At 44.8% G+C, this 25566-nt stretch overlaps 2 long non-coding RNA genes and 1 pseudogene across 8 annotated transcripts in view; 1 reads left to right on the top strand and 2 right to left on the bottom strand.

Moving 5' to 3' along the window:
- Positions 1 to 1989: 1989 nt before the first annotated feature.
- On the bottom strand, positions 1990 to 2749 carry LOC109500099 (annotated as a pseudogene).
- A 6973-nt stretch (positions 2750 to 9722) lies between these two features.
- LOC109499631 overlaps positions 9723 to 25566 on the top strand; it is a 35759-nt gene continuing 19915 nt past the window's right edge. Inside the window, exons 1-5 of one of the 7 annotated variants that reach the window (XR_006597692.1) lie at positions 9727 to 9789; positions 10705 to 10840; positions 15904 to 16147; positions 22137 to 22286; positions 24334 to 24486. This is a non-coding gene — a long non-coding RNA (uncharacterized LOC109499631). The other 6 variants (XR_006597693.1, XR_006597694.1, XR_006597697.1 and 3 more) reach the window with 6 other exon arrangements.
- Positions 20881 to 24436, bottom strand: LOC111560456. Its single transcript, XR_002742255.2, has 3 exons — positions 24138 to 24436; positions 21808 to 21953; positions 20881 to 21257 (listed from the first exon to the last, which is right to left on the bottom strand). It is a non-coding gene; the product is annotated as an uncharacterized LOC111560456 (long non-coding RNA).

The following is a 25566-nucleotide window of genomic DNA, read 5'->3' as shown; positions in this document are numbered from 1 at the left end:
AAGTGATCTGTAGATTTAACATACTTCCAATCCAACCCCAGCAGGACTTTATGTAGATATGGACAAGCTGATTGTAAAATTAAATGGAAAGGCAGAGAAACTAGAATAGCTCAAACAATTTTGAAAAAGAAGAATAAAGTTCAAGGAGTTATCTGATTTTGGGACTTTCTACAACAAAACTTGCAACAGCAATCAAGAATGTTCATGGGCTCCTGGGTGGCTCAGTCGGTTGAGTGTCTGATACTGTCTCAGGTCATGATCTCACGGTTTGTGAGTTTGAGCCCTGCCATTTGGCTTATAGCTGTCAGCGCAGAGCCCACTTTGGACCTTCTGTCCCCGTCTCTCTCCTTCCCTCCCCTGCTCTTTTTTTCTCTCTCTCAAAAATAAACATTAAAAAAAATGAATGTTGGGGTGCCTGGGTGGCCCAGTAGGTTGAGAGTCCAACTTTGACTCAGGTCATGATCTCATAGTTCGTGAGTTCAAGCCCCGTTTCGGGCTCTATGCTGGAGCCTGTCTCAGATTCTGTGTCTCTCTCTGCCCCTTCCCCACTCGCACTCTGTCTCTGTGTCTCTCTCTCAAAAATGAATAAACATTAAAAAAAAAGAATGTGGTGGGTTCAGAGGAGTGGACACAGTGAATGGATCAGCGAAACAGAATAGAGTCCAGAAATAGACCCACACAAATATGTCCAACTGACTTTGCCAAAAGTGCAAACACCTTGCCAATGAACAGTGCTGGAGCAACCAGATACCTATATGCAAAAAACAAAAACAAAAACAAAAACAAAAAAACCCTCGTCCTAAACCTCACACATTATACTAAAATTAACTCAAGATGAATCATAGATCCAAAACATAAAACCGTAAAATGTCTGGAAGAAAACACAGGAGAAAATCTCCATGGCCTGGGGTTAGTCAAAGAGTTCTTAACTATAACACTAAAACCATGATCCGGAAAGAAGAAAATTGGTAAGATGGACTTTATCAATTTCTTAACAATGTCTGTGAAAGACACTGTTAAAAGAATGAAAAGACAAGTTATAGGCTGAGAGGCAATATTTACAAGGTATATATTTGATATATTTGACAAAAGACCTTTATCCAGGATACATAAAAAAATTCTTCAAACTCAATAGTAAGAAAATGACCAATTAATTTTAAACAGGCAAAAGAGTTAAACAGACACTTCATCTAAGAGGAAATACAGATGGCAAACGAGCACATGCAGAGATGCTCAACATCCTTCGCCACTGGGCAAGTGCAAATTAAAACCGCCCAGACCCAGCAGTCTCGCTCCTGGATATTTACCTTAGAGAAATGAAAACTTACATCCACACAAACAGCTGCACAAGAATGTCGGTAGCAGCTCTGTTCAGAACCCCCCCAAACCGAAGCAACCCAAATTGGAAGGCTGGGTAAATGAACAGCAGTTCATTTATGGAATACTACTCAGCAGTAAAAATGAACAAAATTTCTCTCGTTCTCTTACCTGCCTCCCCCATCCCTCCCTTCCTTGTGTAATTGACATACAATATCTTTTTAGTTTTATCATACAGTGTACATCATAGTGATTTGATATTTTTATACATTATGAAATGATCCCCCTGATAAGTCTAGTTACTGTCTCTCACCATCAAAGTTATTACAATATCGTTGACTATATTCCCTATGCTGTACATTATATCCCCATGACTTATTTACTTTGTAACTGGAAGTTTGTACCCTTTAAACCTCTCTGCCTATTTTACCTATCCCCTCCCCCTCCCCACTCTGGTAACCAACAATTTGCTTCCTGTATCTAAGAGTCTGTTTCTATTTTTGTTTGTTGATTTGTTTTTTGTTTTTGTTTTTGTTTTTTTTTTAGATTCCACATATAAATGAAATCATACAGTATTTGTCTTTCTCTGTATGACCTATTTCACTTAGCGTAACACCCTCTAGGTCCACCCATGTTGTCACAAATGGCAAAATTTCACTTTTTATGGCTGAGTGTTATTCCTTTTTTTTTCTTTTTAACTGATAATCAATTTATTAAGAAGGTTGACTTAAGCATCTGCAATGGTAACTTCAACCTCAACTCCTGGCACAATACTGATGGAAATAATCTGTTTAACAATCTCCAAAAGTCTGTGCAAATCAATGGGTCGCTTGTGGATCCTCACCTGAAAACAGTCCCAAGTCTTAGAACCTTCACCACAAGGAGTTTTTCTTGTAGTGATGCTCAGAGTCTTGGTAGGCATCCAAACTGGTCCTTTCACTTTGAGATTCTTTTCCTTTGTGCCTCAGATCAAGTCAGCACATACCTTCTCTAAAGATTTTATGTTGCAACTGGTTAGAATAATTCTAATTCAGTGAAACACCACCTCTAGTTCCACGGGTGTCTTCCCAGTGTCTTTGTTTTTTTTTTTTTTTTTAATGTTTATTTATTTTTGAGAGAGAGAGAAAGAGAAGAGCATGAGCGGGGGAGGGGCAGAGAGAGAGGGAGACACAGAATCTGAAACAGGCTCCAGGCTCTGAGCTGTCAGCACAGAGCCTGACCCAGGGCTCGAACTTACAGACTGCGAGATCATGACCTGAGCTGAAGTCAGATGCTCAACCGATTGAGCCACCCAGGCGCCCCTTCCCAGTGTCTTTAAAAGCCACAGCTGTGGCATCGCTGCCTGACCCACTTGTTCCTCAGCAAGAATGAACAGTGGTGTGTCAGGAGCAGGAGAGGGGCCTCCAAAGCTCCGCTGTAGCTGCGACTGCATCTTCCTCAAAGAGTGGCTGAGTGTAATTCCATTGTGTGTGTGTGTGTGTGTGTGTGTGTGTGTGTGTGTGTGTGTGTGTGTATCTATCTATATATCTATATTTTGTGTGTATCTCTCTATATATTTATATATATCTATAGATATATAGAGAGATACACATATGTATATATCACATGTATATATATGTATATATCATATGTCTATGTATATCTCACATCTTTATTCATTCATGTATTGATAGACACTTAAGTGGCTTCCACATCTTGGTGATTGTAAATAATGCTTCAGTGAACATAGGAGTGCATGTATCTCTTCAAATTGGTGTTTTCATTTTTAATTTTTTTAATATTTATTTATTTTTGAGAGGGAGAGAGAAAGCGAATAGGAGAGGTGCAACGAGAGAGGGACACACAGAATCTGAAGCAGGCTCCAGGTTCTAAGCTGTCAGCACAGAGCCCGATGCGTGGCTCCAGCTCACAGACCGTGAGATCATGACCTGCGCCTAGGTCAGATGCTTGATCGACCGAGCCACCCAGGCTCCCGGTGTTTTCATTTTTTTTAAAGATTTTATTTTTAAGCAATCTCTACACCCAGCATGGGGCTTAAACTCATAACCCCGAGATTAAGAGGACTGAGCCAGCCGGGTGCCCCTCATTTTAATTTTTTGAGGTACCTCCATACTGTTTTCCACAGTGGCAGCACCAATTTACCTTCCCACTGACAGTGCACGAGGGTTCCCTTTACTTCACATCCTCACCAGCACTTATAACTTTTTGTCTTTTTGATAACAGCCAATCTGACAGGTGTGAGGTGATATCTCAATTTGGTTTTGATTTGCATTTCCCTGAGGATTAGTTATGTTGAGCATTTTTTCATGTGCCTGTTGGCCATCTGGATGTCTTCTTTAGAAAAATGTCTATTCAAGTCCTCTGCTCAATTTTTAATTAGGTTGTTTATTTTTTTTAATACTAAGCTGTGTAAGCTCTTAAGATATTTTGAATATTAAGCCCTTATTGGATGTATGATTTGCAAATGTCCTCTCCCTTTCAGTAGGTTGCCTTTCCATTCTGTGGATGATTTCCTTCACTTTGAAAAAGCTTTTTTAGTTTGATATAATCCCATTTTTTTATTTTATTTTATTTTTTTATTTTTATTTATTTATTTATTTATTTATTTTCTTTTTAACGTTTTATTTATTTTTGAGACAGAGAGAGACAGAGCATGAACGGGGGAGGGGCAGAGAGAGAGGGAGACACAGAATCGGAAGCAGGCTCCAGGCTCTGAGCCATCAGCCCAGAGCCCGACGCGGGGCTCGAACTCACGGACCGTGAGATCACGACCTGAGCCAAAGTCGGACGCTTAACCGACTGAGCCACCCAGGCGCCCCACCATTTGTTTATTTTAATGTTAGTTGTCCTTGCCTGGGGATACTGGTCCAAAAAAATATTGTTAAGACCAATGCCAAATTGCTTACTGCCTATGTTCTCTTCTAGGATTTTTACAGTTTCAGGTCTTACATTCAACTTTAATCCATTTTGAGTTTATTTTTGTGTATGGTGTAAGACAGTGGTTAAGTTTCTTTTGTATGTGGCTGTCCAGCTTTTCCAACATCATTTGTAGAAGAGACTGTCTTTTCCCCATTGTACATTCTTGCCTCCTTTGTCATAGATTAATTGACCATGTATGTGTAGGTTTGTTTCTGGGCTTTCTATTCTATTCCATTGATCTATGTGTCTGTTTTCATGGCAGTGCCATAATGTTTTGATTAGTATAGCTTTGTAGTATAGTTTGATACCTCCAGCCTTGTTTTTCTTTCTAAATATTTGAGAAATAGCTTTGGCTATTAGGGGTCTTTTGTGATTCCATTCAAATTTTAGGATCCTTTGTTCTAGTTATATGAAAAATGCCATTGGCGTTTTTTTTTTAAGATTTATTTTTAAGTAATCTCTGCACCTAATGTGGGGCTCAAACTCATAACCCTGAGATCAAGAGTCTCATGCTCCACTGACTGAACCAGACAGGTGCCCTGCCATTGGTACTTTGATGGAGATTTTATTAAATCTATAGATTGCCTTTGGTATATGGACATTTAAAAAATGTTTATTTATTGATTGTGTGCAAGAGGGAGAGAGCCAGGGAGGAGCAGAGAAAGAGAGAGGGAGAGAGAGAATCTCAAGTAGGCTCCACTGATAGCACAGAGCCCAACATGGGGATTGATCTCCCAACCATGAGATCTTGACCTGAACCAAAATTAAGAGTTGGATCCTTAACTGACTGAGCCACCCCAGTGCCCCTGGTCTATGGACATTTTTAACAATACTACTTTTTCCAGTCCATGAGCATGGTATATCTTTCCATTTATTTGTGTCCTCTTCAATTTCTTTCATCAATGTCTCACAATGTTCAGAGCACAGGTCTTTCATCTCCTTGGTTAATTTTATTCCTAGGTACTTTATTCTTTTTGATATAATTGTAATGAGATTGTTTTCTTAATTTCTCTTTCTGATAGTTCATTATTAGTGTATAGAAATGCAACCGATTTCTGTATGTTAATTTTGTATTCCGCAACTTCAGTGAGTTCATTTAGTAGTTCTAATAGTTTTTTAGTGGATTTCTTAGTCTATACACACACACACACACACACACACACACACACACACACAGAGGACCATGTCACCTGCAAATAGTGATAATTTTACTCTCCTTTTCCGATTTGAATCCCTTTTATTTATTTTTCTTGTTTAATTGCTGTGGCTAGAACTTGCAATACTGTATTGAATAAAAGTGGTGACAGTGGGTATCCTTGTCTTGTTCCTGATCTTAGAGGAAAAGCTTTTAGCTTTTTACTATTGAGTATGATGTTAGATGTGGGTTTGTCATATATGGTCTTTGTTATGTTCCTTCTATCCCCACTTTTTTTTAAGTTTATTTATTTACTTATTTACTTATTTTTGAGGGAGAGAGAGAGACAGAGACAGAGAGAAAATGCAAGTGTGGGAGTGACAGAGAGTGAGAGGGACAGAGAGAGAATCCCAAGCAGGCCCCACACTTTCAGCACAGAACCTGATGCAGGTTCGAATCACAAACTGCAAGATCATGACCTGAGCCGAAGTTGGATGTTTAACCAACTGAGCCACCTAGGTGCCCCTATCCCCACTTTGCTGAGTGTTCTTATCACTAATGGATATTGAATTTTATCAAATGCTTTTTTGCATCTATTAAAATAATCATATGATTTTTATCCTTCATTTTGTTAATGTGGTGTATCACATGAATTGATTTAAGGATGTTGAATCATCTTTGCATTCCTGAAATAAATCTCACTTGATGGTGGTATATCATCTATTTAATGTATTCTTAAATTTGGTTTGCTGATATCTTATTGAGGATTTTGGAACATGTGTTCATTAGGCATATTGGCCTATAATGTTTTTGTTTTGTTTTGTTTTGTTTTGTGATGTCTTTGTTTGGTTTTGGTATTAGAGTAATGCTGGCCTCATAAAGTGAGTTCTGAAGTTTTCCTTCCCTTTTATTTTTTGGAATAACTTGAGAGAGATAGGTGCTGACTCTTCTTTAAATGTTTGGTAGAATACACCTGTGAAGCTGTCTGGACCTGGACTTTTTTTTTTTTTTTTTGCAGGGGAGAGTTTTCAAATTACTGACTCAATTTCATTACTTGTTACTGTTCTATTCAGATTTTCTTCTTCTCTTCTCTTCTCTTCTCTTGTTTTTGAGAGAGAGTGCAAGTGGGGGACAGGGGCAGAGGGAGAAAGAATCCTAAGCAGGCTCTATGCTCAGTGTGGAGTCCAACATGGGTTTTGATCCCATGACCCTGGGATCGTGACCTAAGTTGAAATTAAGAGTCAGACACTTAACCAGTTGAACCACCCAGGAGCTCTTCTATTCAGATTTTCTATATCTTTGAGATTCAGTCTTGAAAGGCTGTGTATTTCTAGGGCTTTATTCATTTCTTCTAGGTTTTTCAATTTGTTGGCTTATAATTGTTCATAGTAGTCACTTATGATCCTCTGTGTTACTGTGGTATCAGTTGTAACTTCTCTTTTAATTCTGATTTTATTTATTTGGGTCTTTTCTCTTTTTTTCTCATTTAAAATTATTTTTTAATGTTTATTTATTTTTGAGAGAGAGAGAGAGAGACAGAGCACGAGCAGGGGAGGGGCAGATAGCGAGGGAGACACAGAATCCAAGGCAGATTCCAGGCTCTGAACTGTCAGCACAGAGCCTGATGCGGGGCTCACACCCACAAACTGTGAGATCATGACCTGAGACAAAGTCAAATGCTTAACTGGCTGAGCCACCCAATCACCCTTATTTTTTTTTTTTAATTTTTTTTTTTTTAACGTTTATTCATTTTTGAGACAGAGAGAGACAGAGCATGAACGGGGGAGGGTCAGAGAGAGGGAGACACAGAATCCGAAACAGGCTCCGGGCTCTGAGCTGTCAGCACAGGGGCCCGATGCAGGGCTCGAACTCACGGACCGCGAGATCGTGACCTGAGCCGAAGTCCGCGCTCAACCGACTGAGCCACCCAGGCGCCCCTATTTTTTTTTAAATAGATTTTCTGTTTTAAAGGATTTTTTAAAATGTTTATTTACTTTTTTTGAGAGAAAGTGAGACAGAGCAGGAGTGGAGTGGTGGGGGGTGGGGGCAGAGAGAGAGGGAGATACAGAATCCAAAGCAGGCTCCGGGCTCTGAGCTGTCAGCACAGAGCCCGATGTGGGGCTCAAACCCATGAACTGCGAGATTATGACCTGAGCTGAAGTTGGCCACTTAACCAACTGAGCCACCCAGGTGCCCCTTAATAGATATTATTCTTAGGTAATTTCTACACCCAACATGGGGCCTGAACTCACAACTCTGAGATCAAGTTGCATGCTCCACCAACTGAGCCAGCCAGGTGCCCCTCCTCTCTTTTTTTTCTTAATGAGTCTCGTTAGAAGTTTATTGATTTTTGTATATGCTTTCAAAAAACTATCTTTTAGTTTCATTATCTTTTCTGTTGGGTGTGTGTTGTTTTGTTTTGTTTTTTGTCTCTATTCATTTATTTCTGCTTTGGTCTTTATTATTTCCTTTCTTCTGCTAACTTTGGGCTTTGTTTGTTCTTTTTCTAGTTCCTTTAGGTGTAAAGTTAGATTTTTTGAGAATTTTATTTTTTGAGGTAGTCCTGTATTGCTATGAACTCCCCTCTTGAAACTGCTTTTGTTGCATCCCATAGATTTTGGAAAGTTGTGTTTCCATTTTAATTTGTCTCCAGATATTTTTAAAACTTCTTTGACTTCTTTTTTTGACCCATTGGTTGTTTAGTAGCATGTTGTTTATTCTTAACAAATTTTTTTAATGCTTATTTATTTTTGAGAGAGACAGAGCACGAGTGAGGAAGGGGCAGAGACAGAGAGGGAGACGTAGAATCCGAAACAGGCTCCAAGCTCTGAGCTGTCAGCACAGAGCCAGACATGGGGCTTGAACTCGGGAATGGTGAGATCATAATCTGAGCCTAAGTCGGACGCTCAACCCACTGAGCCACCCAGGCACCCCGGCATGTTGTTTATTCTTAATGTATTTGTGTTTTTTCCAGTTTTCTCCTTGTAATTGATTTCTAGTTTTGTACTCGTGTGCTTGGAAAAGATGCTTGATATAATTTCAGTCTTCTTGAATTTTATTGAGACTTGTTTGTGGCCTAATACATCCTGGAGAATGTTCCATGTACACTTGAGAAGAATGTATATTCTGCTGCTTCTGGTGGGAAGTTCTGTATAAATCTATCAAGTTCATCTGGTCTAATATGTCATTGAAGGCCAATATTTTCTTATTGATTTTCTGTCTGGATGATCTATCCATTGATGTAAGTGGAGTGTTAAAGTCCCCTACTATTATGGTATTACTGTCAATTTCTCCTTTATGTCCATAAAGATTTGCTTTATATATTTAAGTGCTCCTATGGAGCAAACTCTTGCTGCACATAATGTGATTGCAAGAACCCAATCTCAAAGGATACATGCTGTATGGTTCAATTTATGTGACATTCTAGGACAATGGTGATGAGAACAGATCAGGGGTTCCCAGGGCTTAGGGGTGGGGGAAAGCATGCCCACAAGGGGGATGATGGAATTATTTGGGGATGATGGAACTGTTCTGAATCCTTATTGTGGTGATTACATATATCTATACATGTAAATATTGTGGAAATGCGCACCAAAAGAAGTCAGTATTACTGCATGATAATTTTAAAAACCATCTATATATATCCAGCTGGATAACTATGCAATAAAACAACTATAGCACAATGTTGTTCATTAAAAAAAGTGTTTTTTTAACGTTTATTTATCTTTGAGAGACAGAGTGTGAGCAGGGGAGGGGCAGAGAGGGAGGGAGACACAGAATCGGAAGCAGGCTCCAGGCTCTGAGCTGTCAGCACAGAGCCTGATGCAGGGCTCAAACTCACAAGCTGTGAGATCATGACCTGAGCGGAAGCCAGACGCTCAACTGACTCAGCCACCCAGGGGCCCCTAGTACAATGTTAATGGGAGAATCTAGGGGGTGAGAATAAGTGATCACTGAGCAATTCTTTTAGCTTTGCTATCTGCTTGAAAATTCTCGTAACAAATATTGGAAAAAACTATATCCAGAATGATTCTAAGTTAGAAGATTGAAGGCATCGCACCTATTAACAGTGAGACTCTCTCTGAAGGGTGAAATTGTGGGTAATTAAAATTTTCTTTTTATATATTTCTGTATTTTCTATAATGAGCACCTATTATTTTATTTAGAGAGAGTAGAGGCTATATTTGATTTTTTTTAAATAGCTCTCCCTGACTCAGCATTTTAAAATAGTTTATTTATTTATTTTTAAGACAGACAAGAAGAACACAGGAGGAGCAGAGAGAGAAGGAAAAAGAAAATCTCAAGCAGACTCCACACTGTCAGTGCAGATCCCCATGTGGGGTTTGATCGCATGAACCGTGAGATCACGACCTGAGCCAAGATCAAAAGTCAGACACTCAACCGACTGAGTCACCCAGGTGCCCCATAGGCTATATTTGATTTTAAGTCTTTTTTTTTTTTTTCATGTATATGTGGAATCCATGCTTCTTGTAAGGTTCAAATGGTCCAGAAATAGGTAACCCCATAGGAAAAGTCCCTTGTATCAGTCCTAACACTGTTAACATTCTGTGGGTAACTTAAAGAATAAATCTTAAATTCAGGTACATTTCTTTCATGTTATGTCACCATTTAGAAATGAAGCAGCTCAAACATATTCCATTTTTGTTTCCCATTACTATCACCTAACAATAAAAGTTTTATATTTACAAGGAAGAACACAGGCTCTTTTCTAGGTTCAAGGCAGAGAGCCTGAGGTGCAAAGAAGGTGTGATAATTTTTCCTGATTCCAAGAACTGAGCCAGGAAAGAGTTTGCCTCCTTAAAACACGGGGCCGCCGTTCTTTGTTATTTTAAAAGCTGTAACTATAAAGATTTCCTTTCAATTTTTCTTTTGTAACTTAGGTCAAAACTAGAATGCTCTTTTGTTGTATGTTTATGTGTTGCATTGCCCCAATTATAAAATATTACCTGCTGAGAAAACTGAGGCCAGAGTGGAGAGGGACTGTGGTTGGGGAGTCTACTTCTGACACAGCCACCAACTCTCTGTGACCCTTCTCTGGGCCTCCCCTTCCTAGACTATATTATTTTTATAATGAAGAACAAAAGCGAAGAGCAACAATAAAACCCTCTACTGGGCAGCGGCGTGGAGGGTGCTGCAAAGACTGCTGGTTGTCCTACATGCCATTCTTCCTGAGTACAACATTTTTTGTATTTTTAGCTGAGCACATAATTGACCCACAAAATAGACTGTTTTCTTGCCTCCCTTGCTAGATGTGGTCAGTGGAAAATAAGCAAAATGTTTTTAAAGGGAAGGGGTGTTTTATTTTTCTCCAGTTACTCCTTTCTAATGGCTGGAATGTGGACATGATGGCTGGAGCACAAGCACCTACTTTAGACCATGAGGAAACTTTGGGAATGAAAACTACACACTGCAGATCAACCAGATAGAGCCTGGGTTCCTTGTTCGGTGGTATGTCATGCTAACCCTGGACTGCATGCCTGCCTCTGGACTTCTTTTTTTTTTTTTTTTCTTTTTTAACATTTATTTATTTTTTGAGAGACAGAGAGTGAGGAGGGGAAGGGCAGAGAGAGAGGGAGTCACAGATTCTGAAGCAGGCTCCAGGCTCTGAGCTGTCAGCACAGCGCCTGAAGCGGGGCTCGAGCTCACGAACCATAAGTTCATGAGATCATGACCTGAGCCGACGTCGGGTGCTTAACCGACTGAGCCACCCAGGCGCTCCTGGACTTCTGGAATGTGAGAGGGAAATACACTTCTGTAAAGTGTAATCCGCTGGTATTTGGGGATTTCTTTTGAAAAATTTAAAGTCCAGTTAGCAGACCGTGTAATATTAGTTTCAGGAGCACAAGATAGTGATTCAACACTTCCATACATCACCCAGTGCTCATCCGGACAGGTGCGCTCCTTAACCCCCATCACCTGTGTAACCCATCCCGCCCCCCCCACCTCCCCTCTGGCAACCATCAGTTTGTTCCCTATAGTTAAGAGTCTGTTTCTTGGTTTGTCTCTCTCTTTCTCTCTCTCTTTCTTCCCCTGTTGCTCGTTTGTTTTGTTTCTTAAATTCCACACATGAGTGAAATCATACGGTATTTGTCTTTCTCTGACAGACTTATTTTGCTTAGCGCAATACTCTCTACTCCATCCGTGTTGTTGCAAATGGCAAGATTTCATTCTTTTTCATGACCGGGTAATGTTCCATTGTATATATAACCACTACCTCTTTTCTTTTTAATTCTTAACATTTTATTATTTTTTATTTTAGAGAGAGAGAGAGAGAACGCACGAGCAGCGGGTGGTGGCGGGGGGAAAGGCAGAGGGAGAGAGAGAATTTCAAGCAGGCTCCATGCTCAATCCAGAGCCTGATGTGAGGCTCGATCCCGTGACCCTGGGATCATGACCTGAGCCCAAATCAAGAGTAGGATGCTTGGGGCACCTGGGTGGCTCAGTCCCTTGAGCATCTGACTTTGGCTCGGGTCATCACCTTGCAGTTCATGAGTTCGAGCCCCGCATCAGACTCCCTGCTGTCAGTGCAGAGCCCGCTTCGGATCCTCTGTCCCCCTCTCTCTCTGCCCCTCCCCTGCTTGCTCTCTTTCTCTCAAAGATAAATAAACATTTAAAAAAAAAGGAGTCAGATGCTCAACCAACTGAGTCACCCGGTGCCCTGACACCACATCCTCTTTATCCATTCATTAATCGACAGACACTGGAACTGTTTCATTAATTTGGCTATTGTAGGGGGGCGCCTGGGTAGCTCAGTCAGTTGAGTGTCCGACTCCTGATTTCGGCTCAGGTCATGATCCCAGAGTTGTGGGACTTGAGCCCTGTGTCGGGCTCCGGGCTGAGCGTGGAGCCTGCCTGAGATTCTCTTTCTCCCTCTATTTCTCTCCCCTACTTGCTCTCTCTCTCAAATGAAATTAAAAAAAAAAAAAGGCTATTGTATAGACTGCTGCTATAAACATAGGGGTGCACGTATCCCTTTGAATTAGTACTTTTGTATCCTGTGGGTAAACACCTAGTAGTGTGACTGTTGGATTGCAGGGTAGTTCTATTTTTCACTTTTTGAGGAACCTCCATGCTGTTTTCCAGAGTGGCTACACCGGTTTGCATTCCCACCAACAACGCAAGAAGGTTCCCCTTTCTCTGCATCCTTGCCAACACGCGTTTTTTCTTGTATTGTTGATTTTAGCCATTCTGACAGGTGTGAGGTAGCGTCTCATTGTGGTTTCGATTTGCATTCCCCTGACCATGAGTGATGTTGAGCATCTTTTCATGTGTCTATTGGCCATCTGGATTTCTTCTTTGGAAAAATGTTTATTCATGTCTTCTGCCCTTTTTAGTTGGACTTTTCATTTTGGGGGTGTTGAGTTTTGTAAGTTTTTTATATGGTATTTGGGGATTTTGTTATTCGCAGCCTTGTACAAGGCAGGAGAATCAGTGAGGGGGCTGTTTCAGTAATTGAAGGGAGAGTTGATGAGGGCCTGAGCCATGGTGGGAAGCGGGTTTAAGAGATACGTGAGACATGCTAAGTGCCCATGCCTGAGGGACCTTAATGGGGATTGCTGATTTGTTTGATCCGGAGTTCAGCAGAAAGGTCTGAACCAGAGAAACCATACGCTCAGAGTGGTAAAGTTCCCACAGTCACACAGCCAGGAGGGGCTGGACCCTGAATGATGTGTGTATCAGTTACCTACTGATAACCTCCAACATGTAGTGCGTAGGAGTCAGGGGTCTGGAAGCTGCTCACCTTGGTGGTTCTAGCTTGGGGTCTGTCATGAGATTGCAGTTAAGATGTTGGCCACGGCTGCGGTCATCTGAAGGTTGGAAGGGGGCTGGAGGAGCCATTTCCAGGATGACTCATTCATACAGCAGCTGCCCCACCCTCACCCCCACCCCCACCCCGGTGCTGAGGGCCTGCCCTGTGTTGAAAGTTTTCCCCGTGTAAAGACCGATGCCACTTTCAGAAGTGCAGGGGAGAGACAGTGTAGCATAGAGGTGGCCTCTGATATGTTCCAGCAAGGGTGGCTGGGATGGGTAAGGGGAATGCTGTCTATAAGGCGTGTGGCCCACAATGAGTGTTCATGAAACACTAGCTCCTGCTGGGGATAGGACTTGAGGTTCAAGTCCCAGCTTTGCCACTTGGTGGTTGTGGTGCTTCAGTGTCTCAGCCAAATGGGATGCTAATATCCATCTCATGGGGTTGGCATGAGGATTGAGGAAGGAAACACATGGGGCACCTGGCTGACTCCATCAGCAGAGCATGTGACTCTTGATCTCAGGGTTGTGAGTTCGAGCCCCACATTGGGTGTAGAGATTATTTATTTATTTATTTATTAAAAAAATTTTTTTAAATGTTTATTTATTTTTGAGAGAGAGAGACAGAACATGAGCAGGGGAGGGGCAGAGAGAGGGAGACACAGAATCCGAAGCAGGCTCCAGGCTCTGAGCTGTCAGCACAGAGCCCGACATGGGGCTCGAACCCACGAACTGTGAGATCATGACCTGAGCGAAAGTCAGACACTTAACCGACTAGCCACCCAGGTGCCCCGAGATTACTTTAAAAGAACAAAAAAGGAAATACATGTAGAACATCTAAGCTGGTGCCTGGCACATCACAATTGCCCAAATAAAGCTTTACAGACATCCCTTGTTTTACTGTACTTTGCTTCAAAGATATTGCATTTTTTTACAAACTGAAGGCCAAGCAAGTCTGCATCAAGCAAGTCTGTGGACATCATTTTTCTAGCAGCAAATGCTGCTCACCTCACGATTCTGTGTCATGTTTTGGTCACTCTCATAATATTTCAAAAGTTTTCATTGGTATTATAGTCATTATTGTTATGTCTGTGATCAGTGATTTCAGCTTGCTGAACGCTCAGAAGATGGTTAGCATTTTTTAGCAATCATTTTTTAAAAAGTAATCTCTAGGGGCGCCTGGGTGGCGCAGTCGGTTAGGCGTCCGACTTCAGCCAGGTCACGATCTCGCTGTCCGTGAGTTCGAGCCCCGCGTCGGGCTCTGGGCTGATGGCTCAGAGCCTGGAGCCTGTTTCCGATTCTGTGTCTCCCTCTCTCTCTGCCCCTCCCCCGTTCATGCTCTGTCTCTCTCTGTCCCAAAAATAAATAAACGTTGAAAAAAAATTAAATTTAAAAAGTAATCTCTAAATTCAACGTGAGGTTTGAACTCATGACCCCGGAATCAAGAGTCACTGTTTCACCCCTGCAATAAAGTATTTTTTAAATTAAGGATGTACCTGGGGCACCTGGATGCCTCAGTTGGTTAAGCTTCTGACTTCGGCTCAGGTCATGATCTCATGGTTTGTGAGTTCGAGCTCCACTCTGGGCTCTGTGCTGACAGCTCGTAGCCTGGAGCCCGCTGCAGAGTCTGTGTCTCCCTCTCTCTCTGCCCCTCCCCTGCTCACGCTCTGTCCCTCCAAAATGAATAAACGCTAAAAAAAAATAATAAAATAAAAAAAAAATTAAGTATGTACATTGCTGTTTCAGACATAATACTATTGCACACTTAATAGACTGCAATATAGTGTCAACATAACTTTTTTACCACTGGGAAACCAAAAGATTCATTTGACTGGCTTTATTGTGGTGGTCTGGAACTGACCCACAATATCTCTGAGGCACGCCTGTATGAGGTTAATTATCCTGCTCGAAATCCCCAGGGGCCTGCCCATGCTGTAGCACCAAGGACATCCATAGGTTCTTCCGTGTCACCTTGCCAGCTGAATTTTACCCCCCTGCTTAGGGCCTGGCCCCTATCTTCCTGCACCCCTTTTCCCTCCACCTGACAGGCCATCCCCACGCCCAGCCCTGTCACTCTGTTCATCTCTTCCTGGAGCCCTTTTCTGGTGGGATCTCCCAGAAGGGGCTCGCCTTCCTCTGTCCCTCTCAACGCATGCGTCCTGCCTGTTTCTTGTGCCTGGTATCGTGCTGTGCGTGGCCTGGTGGGGGGAGTGGGAAGATCCACACTGGACCGGTTTGGGGGAAGGGGTGGGGTGTGGGGAGGGGGGTGGCTGACTCAGCTGAGTTGGAGGGCCTCCAGGGGGAGCAGGAGGGTAACCCAGCTGAGATGGTGAGCAGCAGAGGTGGGGGTGAGGAGGGTGTGGGTCTGGAAAGGCTGCCCAGAGGAAGCGAGCCTGAGCCGAGAGGTAAATGATAAGCCCCTGCCACCTCCAGATGTCAAGCCAGCAGTAGGCAGCACTTGTGTCTTTTTCATCTGCACACTCTAGGTGCTCAATAATTGCTTTTGAATTTAATTGAGAGGAGGGTCATTTGAGGATTTGAAGAGTGATAGAATACCTGCTTTTCCCCCAAATATGCCCCACCAGCTTGTTCAAGGTGCTTGAAATCTCCCCCCATTAGATTCACGTTTGGCTTCAAAGCCAGTGCCTCCAGAAAGCTCCCTCTCAACTGTTCAGATCTGCACCCAGCATGTTCCGTGGGTGGTATCAGAGCAGCCCATTAGTCCCGACGAACTGATCTGACAAGCCATCTGTCACCCACAGCCCCAAGCCACCCTGAAATCGCCGAGTGTGTCGCCTGGCTCCGCTCCTCTTCTGGGCCCCCTCCGCCAACCCCCAAGTGACCTGATGGTGGTCCGAAGTCCCCTCTGAGTAACCCTGCCCCCAGCACTTCCCACCTGAGCTTTCACGCTGGATGGCCTCACAGCACTTGTAGGAGGGAGGCGCACCGTACTAGAGCAAGATTCAGGATGCCTCAAGCTGACACTTGACTCCGGTGGCTTCCACGGTGAGGAAATTTCTGCTTTCTCATAACAAGGTGGCAAGAAGTGAAATGGTGCCAGTACTGGGTGAGTGGCTCAACAGCGTCGTCAAGTACCAAGGCTATTTTCAATCTTTGTCTCTGCCATTGCCAACAGGTCAGCCATGTTTTTCTTTATGGTCACAAGATGGCCGCCTGTCGGCAAGTGTCACGTCTAGACGTGACAACGTACAGTGAACGAAGAGAGCTTTCCTGGAAGCTGCTAACAATTCATCTTTATGTCTCAGGGGCCATAATTACACCACTGCTCACTCAAAATTCAATATTACTGCAATGCTGGGAGATAATTCTCTGCGGGTCTCTCATGTTTCTGCACACCTCTCAAAGAGGTGTGCATAGCAAACAGCCTTAAAGGTAGCGTTTTCATCCAGGTCAAAGGGCAAGTTTGTTAAGATCTGGTTTTAAAAGACTCAGGTTCCCGGGGCACCCGGGTGGCTCAGTTGGTTGAGGGTCCAACTCTTGATTTTGGCTCAGGTCATGATCCCGGGGTCATGGGATTGAGCTCCGCCTGGTGCTCCACGCTGGGCATGGAGCCTGCTTAAGATTCTTTCTCTCTCCCTTTGCCCCTCTCCCCTGCTCACACTCTCTCCCTTGAACCCTCTAAAATAAATAAATAAATAAATAAATAAATAAATAAATAAATAAATAAATGGAAAGTTTCAGGTTCCCTAAGCTCGGGGTTCCTCTCCTATAACATAACCCACTGAAGTCACATGGCCGCCCCTTACTGCAAAGGAGTTGAGAAATGCAGTCTTTGGCCAGCTGAAATTTCCATTTCTATGGAAGAAGGGAGAATGGATGTGGGGGCAATCGGCAGTCTCTGCCATAGTTACTCCAACAAAACTGTGGTTCCGTGAGGAAGTCAGGAGGAATGATGTGGGAGAGGCAACAAGAATGGCTACACAGAAGGGTTGGTGTCCTGGCCCCACTTTACAGATGAGGAATTGAGTTCTAGTCAGGGAGGTGTCGGGGCCAGATCTGCTGACCCCTGACTTCAGGTTTTCTCATCATTTCCCTGCTTCTGCATCAGTACAGGTCAGGGAAGGTCACGGCAGGGAAGGCCTTCTCTCTCTCCTCAAAGCACTCAAACCCCTGGGCTTCCACGAGAGCTCTGCCTTCTGTTCGTCTCATCTTCGGTCTTGCTGTTTCCTTCTCCACTTTCTCCTCCCAGCCTGTCACTGATGGGATTACCAAGGCTCAGCCTTTGCCCTCGCGCCTGTGTGTGTTCCTTTGGCCTGTGGCATTACTAGCATCTCGTCACCATAACCCCCTCACTCCTGTCTGCCCTTTGGACCGCTCTTTGTGCCCTGGACTTGTGTAGCCAACTGCCCGCCAACATCCCCACTGGGATGTCTTACAGGCACCTCGGACGTCACAAGTGCAAACTGACCTCGCTCGGTCACCCACAAACTTACTTCTCTTCCACTCTGGTCTTGGCATCTTCAACATCTCCTCTCCCTCGTCTTCTGCATCCACTCCACCCCAACACCACTGTGCCTGGACCATTGCTGGAGCTTCCTCCTGCCTCCCTGAAGCCACCCTGACTGGCCAGCCACTCCTTACCATCCTAAAATGAAGGTAGGACACTATTCTTAAAACCTTCAATGGCTATTATTACTTTTAGGAAAAAGGCCAACACTCTTTTCGTGGTGTGGCAGCCATGTGCCCATCCCCCATGATCAATTCTTTCCTTCATTTTAAAAAATTTATTGGGGGCACCTGGGTGGCTCAGTCAGTTGAGTGTCTTGACTTTGGCTCAGGTCATGATCTCGTGGTTCGTGAGTTTGAGCCCCGCGTCGGGCTCGGTGCTGACAGCTCAGAGCCTGGAGCTGCTTCAGATTCTGTGTGTGTGTGTGTGTGTGTGTGTGTGTGTGTGTGTGTGTGTGTGTCTGCCCCTCCCTGTTCATGCTCTGCCTCTTTCTCTCAAAAATAAACAATAAAACATTAAAAAAAATTATTTATTTATTTATTTATTTATTTAAAATTTTTAAATGTTTATTCATTTTTGAGAGACAAAGAGAATGTAAGCTGGGGAGGGGCAGAGAGAGAGAGACAGAGAGAATCTGAAGTAGGCTCCAGGCTCTGAGCTATCAGCACAGAGCCTGACATGGGGCTCAAACCCACGAATCATGAGAGAACTATGAGATCCTGACCTGAGCTGAAGTCAGATCCTCTACCGACAGAGCCACCCAGGTGCTCCTTTAATTTATTTTTTTAATTAATTAATTTTTAAATTTATATCCAAGTTAGCATATAGTGCAACAATGATTTCAGGAGTAGATTCCTTAATGCCTCTTACCCATTTAGCCCATCCCTCCCACCACCCCTCCAGCAACCCTCAGTTTGTTCTCCATATTTATGAGTCTCTTCTATTTGTCCCCCTCCCTGTTTTTATATTTTTGTTTCCCTTCCCTTATGTTAATCTGTTTTTCTCTTGAAGTCTTCATATGAGTGAAGTCATATGATTTGTGTCTTTCTCTGACTAATTTCACTTCATCATACCCTCTAGTTCCATCCATGTAGTTGCAAATGGCAAGATTTCATTCTTTTTGATTGCCGAGGAATATTCCATTGTATATATATATATATATATATATATATATATATATATATATACCACATCTTCTTTATCCATTCATCCATCAATGGACATTTGCGCTCTTTCCATACTTTGCCTATTGTTGATAATGCTGCTATAAACATGGGGGTGCATGTGTCCCTTCGAAACAGCACACCTGTATCCCTTGGATAAATACCTAGTAGTGCAATTGCTGGGTCGTAGGGTAGTTCTATTTTTAGTTTTTTGAGGACCCTCCATACTGTTTTCCAGAGTGGCTGCACCAGCTTGCATTCCCACTAACAATGCAAAAGAGATCCTCTCTCTCCACATCCTTGCCAACATCTGTTGTTGCCTGAGTTGTTAATGTTGGCCATTCTGACAGGTGTGAAGTGGTATCTCATTGTGGTTTTGACTTTCCTTCTTTATTTTTTGAAGATATTATTTTACTTTATTTTATTTTATTTTTTTGAAAGCGAGAGGGCGCGAGTAAGTGAGGAACAGAGAGAGGGAAAGAATCCCACAAGGGGTGGGGGGAGAGAGAGAGAGAGAGAGAGAGAGAGAGAGAGAGAGAGAGAGAGAGAAGCGGGGCTCGAGCTCATCAGATGCAGGGCTCGAATTCATGAACCGTGAGATCATGACCTGAGTCAACTCAAATGACTAACTGACTGAGCCACCCAGCTGTCCTTAAGATTTTACTTTTAAGTAATCTGTACACACAATGTGGGGCTCAAACTCACAACTCCGAGATCAAGAGTCTCACACTCCACCAACTGAACCAACCAGGCGCCCCCATTCTTTCCTTCTTTAGAAAGAGCAGCCTTGCTTATAGCCAGGCACAAAGCCATTTATGTAGACTCCATTTCCCCGCCTCCCTTATAGCTGGGATGGGCCAAATGATTAAATCATGACTGACTGGATGCAGGCAGGTGTTGGGTTCTAATGTGTGTGTGTGGGGGCGGGGGGGGGGGCTTCCTTTGCCCCTTTTCTTTCCAGCTGACTAGAATGCATACATGATGGCTGAGACTCCAGCAGCCATCTTGGACCATGAGGAGGAAGCTAGTACTGGGGCCAGTAGAGCAATAAGACAAAAGGGGCCTGGTCCCTAACACTGCTATGCACACACCTGCCAACCTATGGGCTTTTCTTACGGGAAACAGAAATAAAATGTGATCTAATTTAAATCACTTATTTTGTTTTTTCTCAGAGTCCAACCAAATCCCATTCCAATCACATGGCCCCTACCGCCCTCTGGGGTCTCAGCTTGTGGCCCTTCACCTTTGCTCACTCTGCTCTAGCCATAGTGCCAGTTTTGAGTTTTTCCTCTGCTGTGATGCAGGGCCTTTGCACATGTTCTTTTCTCTGCCCAAAGCACGCTCTTTTCCTGGCCATCTCCAACTCACCCTTCAAGCCTTAGCTGGGGTTTCACTTACTCAAGGGAAGGCTTTCCTGACTGCAGAGTCATACTTAGAGTATTTGATATCCAGAGTAGATTTTTTTTTTTGAAGATATCCCTCTTCTATACGTGATTTTCAATAACAATCATGACATGAATAGCAACCGTGACCAATAAAAAATGCAGTGCAAAATTTCTTTTATTGAATTTCATACATATAATCATCATAGTAAAAAATAAAACAAATATTATAGTACAATAAAATGTTTTAAGCAATGGATTAATACCTTTTAATCAATGCATTTTTTGAGGAAAGGGAAAAATGTCTATTTATATCTATTGTGGTAATAAATGATAACACTGCATTTTCTGTTTTCTAGCCTTCTGCAGACATGTCAGACTCTGTCGAAACTGATCTTTGCAGGGCGCCTGGGTGACTCAGTCGGTTAAGCAGCCAACTTTGGCTTGGGTCTGATCTCATGGTTCATGAGTTCGAGCCCCACATGGGCTCACTGCTGTCAGTGCAGAGCCAGCTTTGGATCCTCTGTCCCCCTCTCTGTCTGCCCCTGTCCCCTCCCCCCACCCCGTGCTCTCTCTCAAAAATAAATAAAAAACATTTAAAAAACCCTGATCTTTGCATATTTTTAAAAATGTTTATTTACTTTTGAAAGAGAGGTGTGGGAGGGGCAGAGAGAGAGAGGAAGACAGAGAATCCGAAGCAAGCTCCAGGCTCAGAGCTGTCAGCACAGAGCCTGATGCGGGGCTTGAACTCACAGACCTCGAGATCATGACCTGAGCCGAAGTCGGACACTTAACTGACTGAGCCACCTGGGCTCCCCTGATCTTTGCATATTTTTATGTTCAAGAAGTAGCTCAGATTGATCACATTTATCAATTTATCTTTGATCATAATTAACCAAAGAATATTTTCAATTAATTTTTATTTGGAAATGTTCTTTCTCACCTGAAGCAATAGACACACAAATAATTAGGGAGAGCCTTAAACATAAGGATGTTTGGTGGAAATTCAGAAAAAATCCATTTCAACAAGAAATTCCAGAAATTGCGGTATTGTCCACATGTAGTTCTTCAGGATCGATTCTAGCAGCTCTCGGATAACTTCCCTAAGTTGAAAAATTTTAAACAAATAGGAACTCCAAATGGTCACATAGAACTATGCTACCAATGTTTATTCCAAACGGACTGTTTAAATGAAGGACAGTGCAACAGGGATTCGAGACACAACATTCCTCTGAAGTGAGCATGAACAATTCTGCATCCACATGACCGCGGGTAGCTGGTCCCGGGAGTGGCTCAATGACTGGGAATTGTCCCAATTAATTTCCAAGCGGAATACAATGTTTTTTAAGGGATAAGTAATGAAAATGTACTAATTTGAAACTTACATGTATATTACTAAAAATTAACAGTAACGGAAACAATCGTTGAGGTCTTAAACCAACAACAGAACCTGGGGGGAGGACACTGTTTAGAATTGCTGGTATGCAGTGATAATAAAAAGCAGACTCACTTTTAGTGGGTTCTTATTGTTTTAAAATTTGGTACTGACGACACCCCTTCTTGCTGCCGGCATCGGGGCGGATGCTCCCTCCCCCCACCCTCGGGTGTCCTCCTCGGTAAGGCTCCTTCCATGTCCCTTTGAGAGGCACTTACCTTAATTACATGTGCGTCTGTGTCATGACTTTGTCATCTGTTCCCCGCTAGCTTGTCTGCTCCTCGCGGGCAGTCACCATCCTGCTCGTGGCTGTGCCCCAGGTCCCCGCCAAGTACTCGGCGCCCACTAGGGCCCCAGCACACAGCTGTTGAACAAATGTAGGTGAGGAACCTGGGGCAGAGTATATACTCAATAAAGGGTAACTACATTCACTGTTTCCTGCAGCGTGTTTAGAGCCTGAAACGTAATAAATGTTTGAATGCCGCCACATTTAACGTCAGGAAAATGCTGCCTGACTTTTGAAGCATGGATTTTCTCTTCCCCAAAGGTCATTCTCGGAGGGCAGCAGTCACATCCGCTTCACCTCTGGGATCCCTCGAACACCAGCAGAGGGTCTGGTACAAAATAGGAGCCGATGAATATCCAATCAGCAGGGTTTATTGAGGATCTGCTACACACCAGGAATATTCTTTCATGGGTATGGTTTCTACCAGTTACAACCCCCCGGGGTGGGCACGAGTGCTTTCGCTTTACAGATGAGGGCAGTGAGACCCAGAGAGGTTAGAGGACTTGCCCCAGATCACACAGCCAGTAAGTGCAGAACCAGCTTTATTCCAGGTCTGCCTGGGCTCTAAAGCTCCTCTTCTTTCCAGGCCTCCTGGTTCCCCAACAGGGTGTGTGGGCCGGGAGGGAGGTGGCTGCGGTTCAGGGGTAGATTGGGTGGGGGTGGGGAGCCTGTCCTTCTTCAGGCTGCAGGAGCCTGGGCTTCACGTTAGGCATGTGCCAGGTCCCTGGGATGACTCCTGGCCCCGCACAGGGGTGAGCACTTCTGGTCCTTCCGTGGGGTTGAGGCGCCCCTGCACAGATGGGGTGGCCCTGACTGAGGGTTTGGGGCTGGGTGGCAGACGTAAGCTCCACTCACTGTCAGTGAGCTCCCACCACCGAGAGCTGTGCAGCCTGGGAAAGGAAGGCGGAGAATGGTTGGTGATAGGAGCATCCCTGTAAAAGATTAGAAATACTAAGTCTGGCCCAGAGCTGGGCACAGGCAGAATTGGGCACCTGAGGTGCTCTGCCAACGACAAGGTCTTCTATTTCTCCTCCATGTTCTATTCCCTTGCTCTCCCTTTTACGATCCAGGAGGAACACGGCTCACTCCGGGGTTCTGTGGGGAGGGTGGGCTGCACACCTGATGGGGGCACCTTCAGGACCCCGGATATTGCTGGTGCACGCGTCCAGCCTCCAGGTCGCCCTGGACCGAAGCGGTCCCTAGGCTCCTTCCACGAGGATGTCCCGACAGCTGCCCCGCTTCTCCCGCCTCCTCTCCGGCCCGCGGCCCACCGGCCAGACTCTGCTGTGAACCGAGGCCCGGGTGCGGACGAGCCGAGGGGACCCCGGCCGGCGCGGAGAGAGGAAGAGCTATGAAACCGGGCTGGGGCTGGGTTTGGGCGTCTCACGCGGTTTCCTGGCGCCACCTCGTGGCTGTGGTCGGCGTTGCCGCGCCTGCTCTGAAGGGGCTCCAGGCTCGGGGCGTCTGGCTGGGGTTGGGACACTTTGGGCTCTTGGGCTGTGACACTGAGGCGAATCCCCACCTCTGTTCCTGTCCTTTGAGGACGGAACAAGGCTCCGAGGGCCCCTGAGGCCTGTGGCAAGCGGAAGGGTGGGGAAGGAAGCACTGAGGGGTCCAGTCTAGAGAGGCAGGGATTGGGGGTGACCCTCCCTGGGGCTCAGGAGGGGAACAGTGCCCCACTACCTGCATGATAGCTCTCTTGACCATGAGTCTAATCCCATAACCTTTCTAGATGTTCATGTGTGGCCCAGGTGAGATAACCTGGGTTGGAGAGGGCATCGTCCACTCTCTCCTGATCACTGAGGGCAGGTGTGGGGAGCTGGGGCCACAGCCCAGGTCCCAACTCTTGTCTGGGACCAGAACTCGGGGTGTGGCTGCGGAACAGAGACAAGTTCCCTGGGCCCAGCCTGCTCACCTGTGGGGCTTCCAGCTCCGAGGCAGCTCCCGTGTCAGCACGACTGTGTTCATCCATTGCCCTGAGACATCTCCAGGCCCAGCAGCCAAGGGCAGCAGGGCAGCAATGTGGGAGACCCTGGGCCCCGCAGGACTCCTCACAATACCCCAGGACCCTCGCCAGCAGTGCCCACGGCTGCTCTGGTGCTCAGGGAAGTCCAGGAATGCCCCTTGGGAGAGGGTGTGGCCATCTATTGGACTGCTCTGCCTTAAAGCCCCCACGGTCCAGGGGTCAGCCCTGTAGCTCACCTGGCTGGCTTGACTTCTTGCAAACTCCCGCCTCAAACTTTCCATTTTAGGTGCACTCACCTATGTTCCTTTGCATACCAGCTTCTGGGACTTCATGACTTCTGGGCACATTCTTCTCTCCACTCTTTAATTTCTGCCTCAATCAAAAGAAAATCTTAGAAAAATTTATCAGGCAGGATTTGCACGTGCAGAAATGAAAATGGTAGTCAGTATACAAAGTAACAGAAGCCCGAGAAGGGCTGTCTATTTTTGGCAGGTGACGGCTTCCAGGGAAGGTCAGCTGAACAGAGCCTCTGGTCACAGTCTGCCTTCGGCTCTCCTGAGAGGGGACTGGAGCCTCTTCTGGAGAAGCCGGTGAGGTTATGAATGGGTCCTGAAAACCTGGGGCTCCCAGCAAGTCGATGGCGAGGTCTGTGCCTGTGTGTATATGTATGTGTGTATATGTATGTGTGTATGTGTATATGTGTGCCAATGTATATGGGGGGAGTGGGCTCCTCTGGATTTCTGCTTCTCAGTTGCCACTTGTTCAATCATGAGGTCAAAGCATAAAGGTTCCCAGCTGACAGAGGTGGTTGTGCCTGGGGGAGCAAGAGGAAACTCATCAGCAAAGGATCAAGAGCATGTGGAAGCTGGGCCAGGCTGCCCTTTTCCCTATGTCATATTTTCTATAGTCAATACTCACTATTTTACCTAGGGGTGTATAGACTATAATTTATTTTATTTTATTAAAACAATTTTTTTAATGTTTAGATTTATTTTTGAGACAGAGAGAGAGCATGAGCGGGGTGGGGGGTGGGGGAGCAGAGAGAAAGGGAGACAGAGAATCTGAAGCAGGCTCCAGGGTCTGAGCTGTCAGCACAGAGCCCGATGCGGGGCTCGAACCCACGAACCATGAGAACATGACCTGGGCCAAAGTTGGACGCTCAGCCGACTAATTTTATTTTAAAAGGCAGCAGAGGTATCTCATGTGGTCTGGCTGCCCTCTCTCTGCCGGGTGCTCGGCTGGGACCCTGGGCTCTCCCTTCACCCTTCCCGATGTCCTTTCCCCTCCACTGTGATGGGCCCCCTTCTGTACCCCACATCATCCATGGTTTACCCCTTCCTATCGGTGGGACACATCCTCTAACTTCCTGAGAAGGGCTGGTGGGAGGGAACCCTTTCAAGAATGTCTTTAGTTTACTCTCACATTTGATTGCTACTTTGGCTGGCTCCAGAATTCTGTGTGGGAAATCACTTTCCTTCAGAATGTTGAAGGCGACGAGGCGTTGGCTTCTTGTATCTAAGGTTGCAGTGGAGCGGTCGGAAGCCATTCTCGTTCCCGACCCTTTTTAGGAAAGTGACCTATTTTTCCTCTTTGAAAGCTCATAGAATATCCCTGTCTGAAATACCATGATGATGGGCGCTGGTGAGGGTCTATTTTTGTCCATTGTATTGGCACCTGACAGGCCATTTTAGTCTGGAAACTCCTATCCCTCACTTCAGAGAAATG

This window comes from Felis catus, chromosome B2 (assembly GCF_018350175.1).
Source record: "Felis catus isolate Fca126 chromosome B2, F.catus_Fca126_mat1.0, whole genome shotgun sequence".
NCBI lineage: Eukaryota > Metazoa > Chordata > Mammalia > Carnivora > Felidae > Felis > Felis catus.
This window is presented reverse-complemented; position numbering and strand designations above follow the sequence as displayed.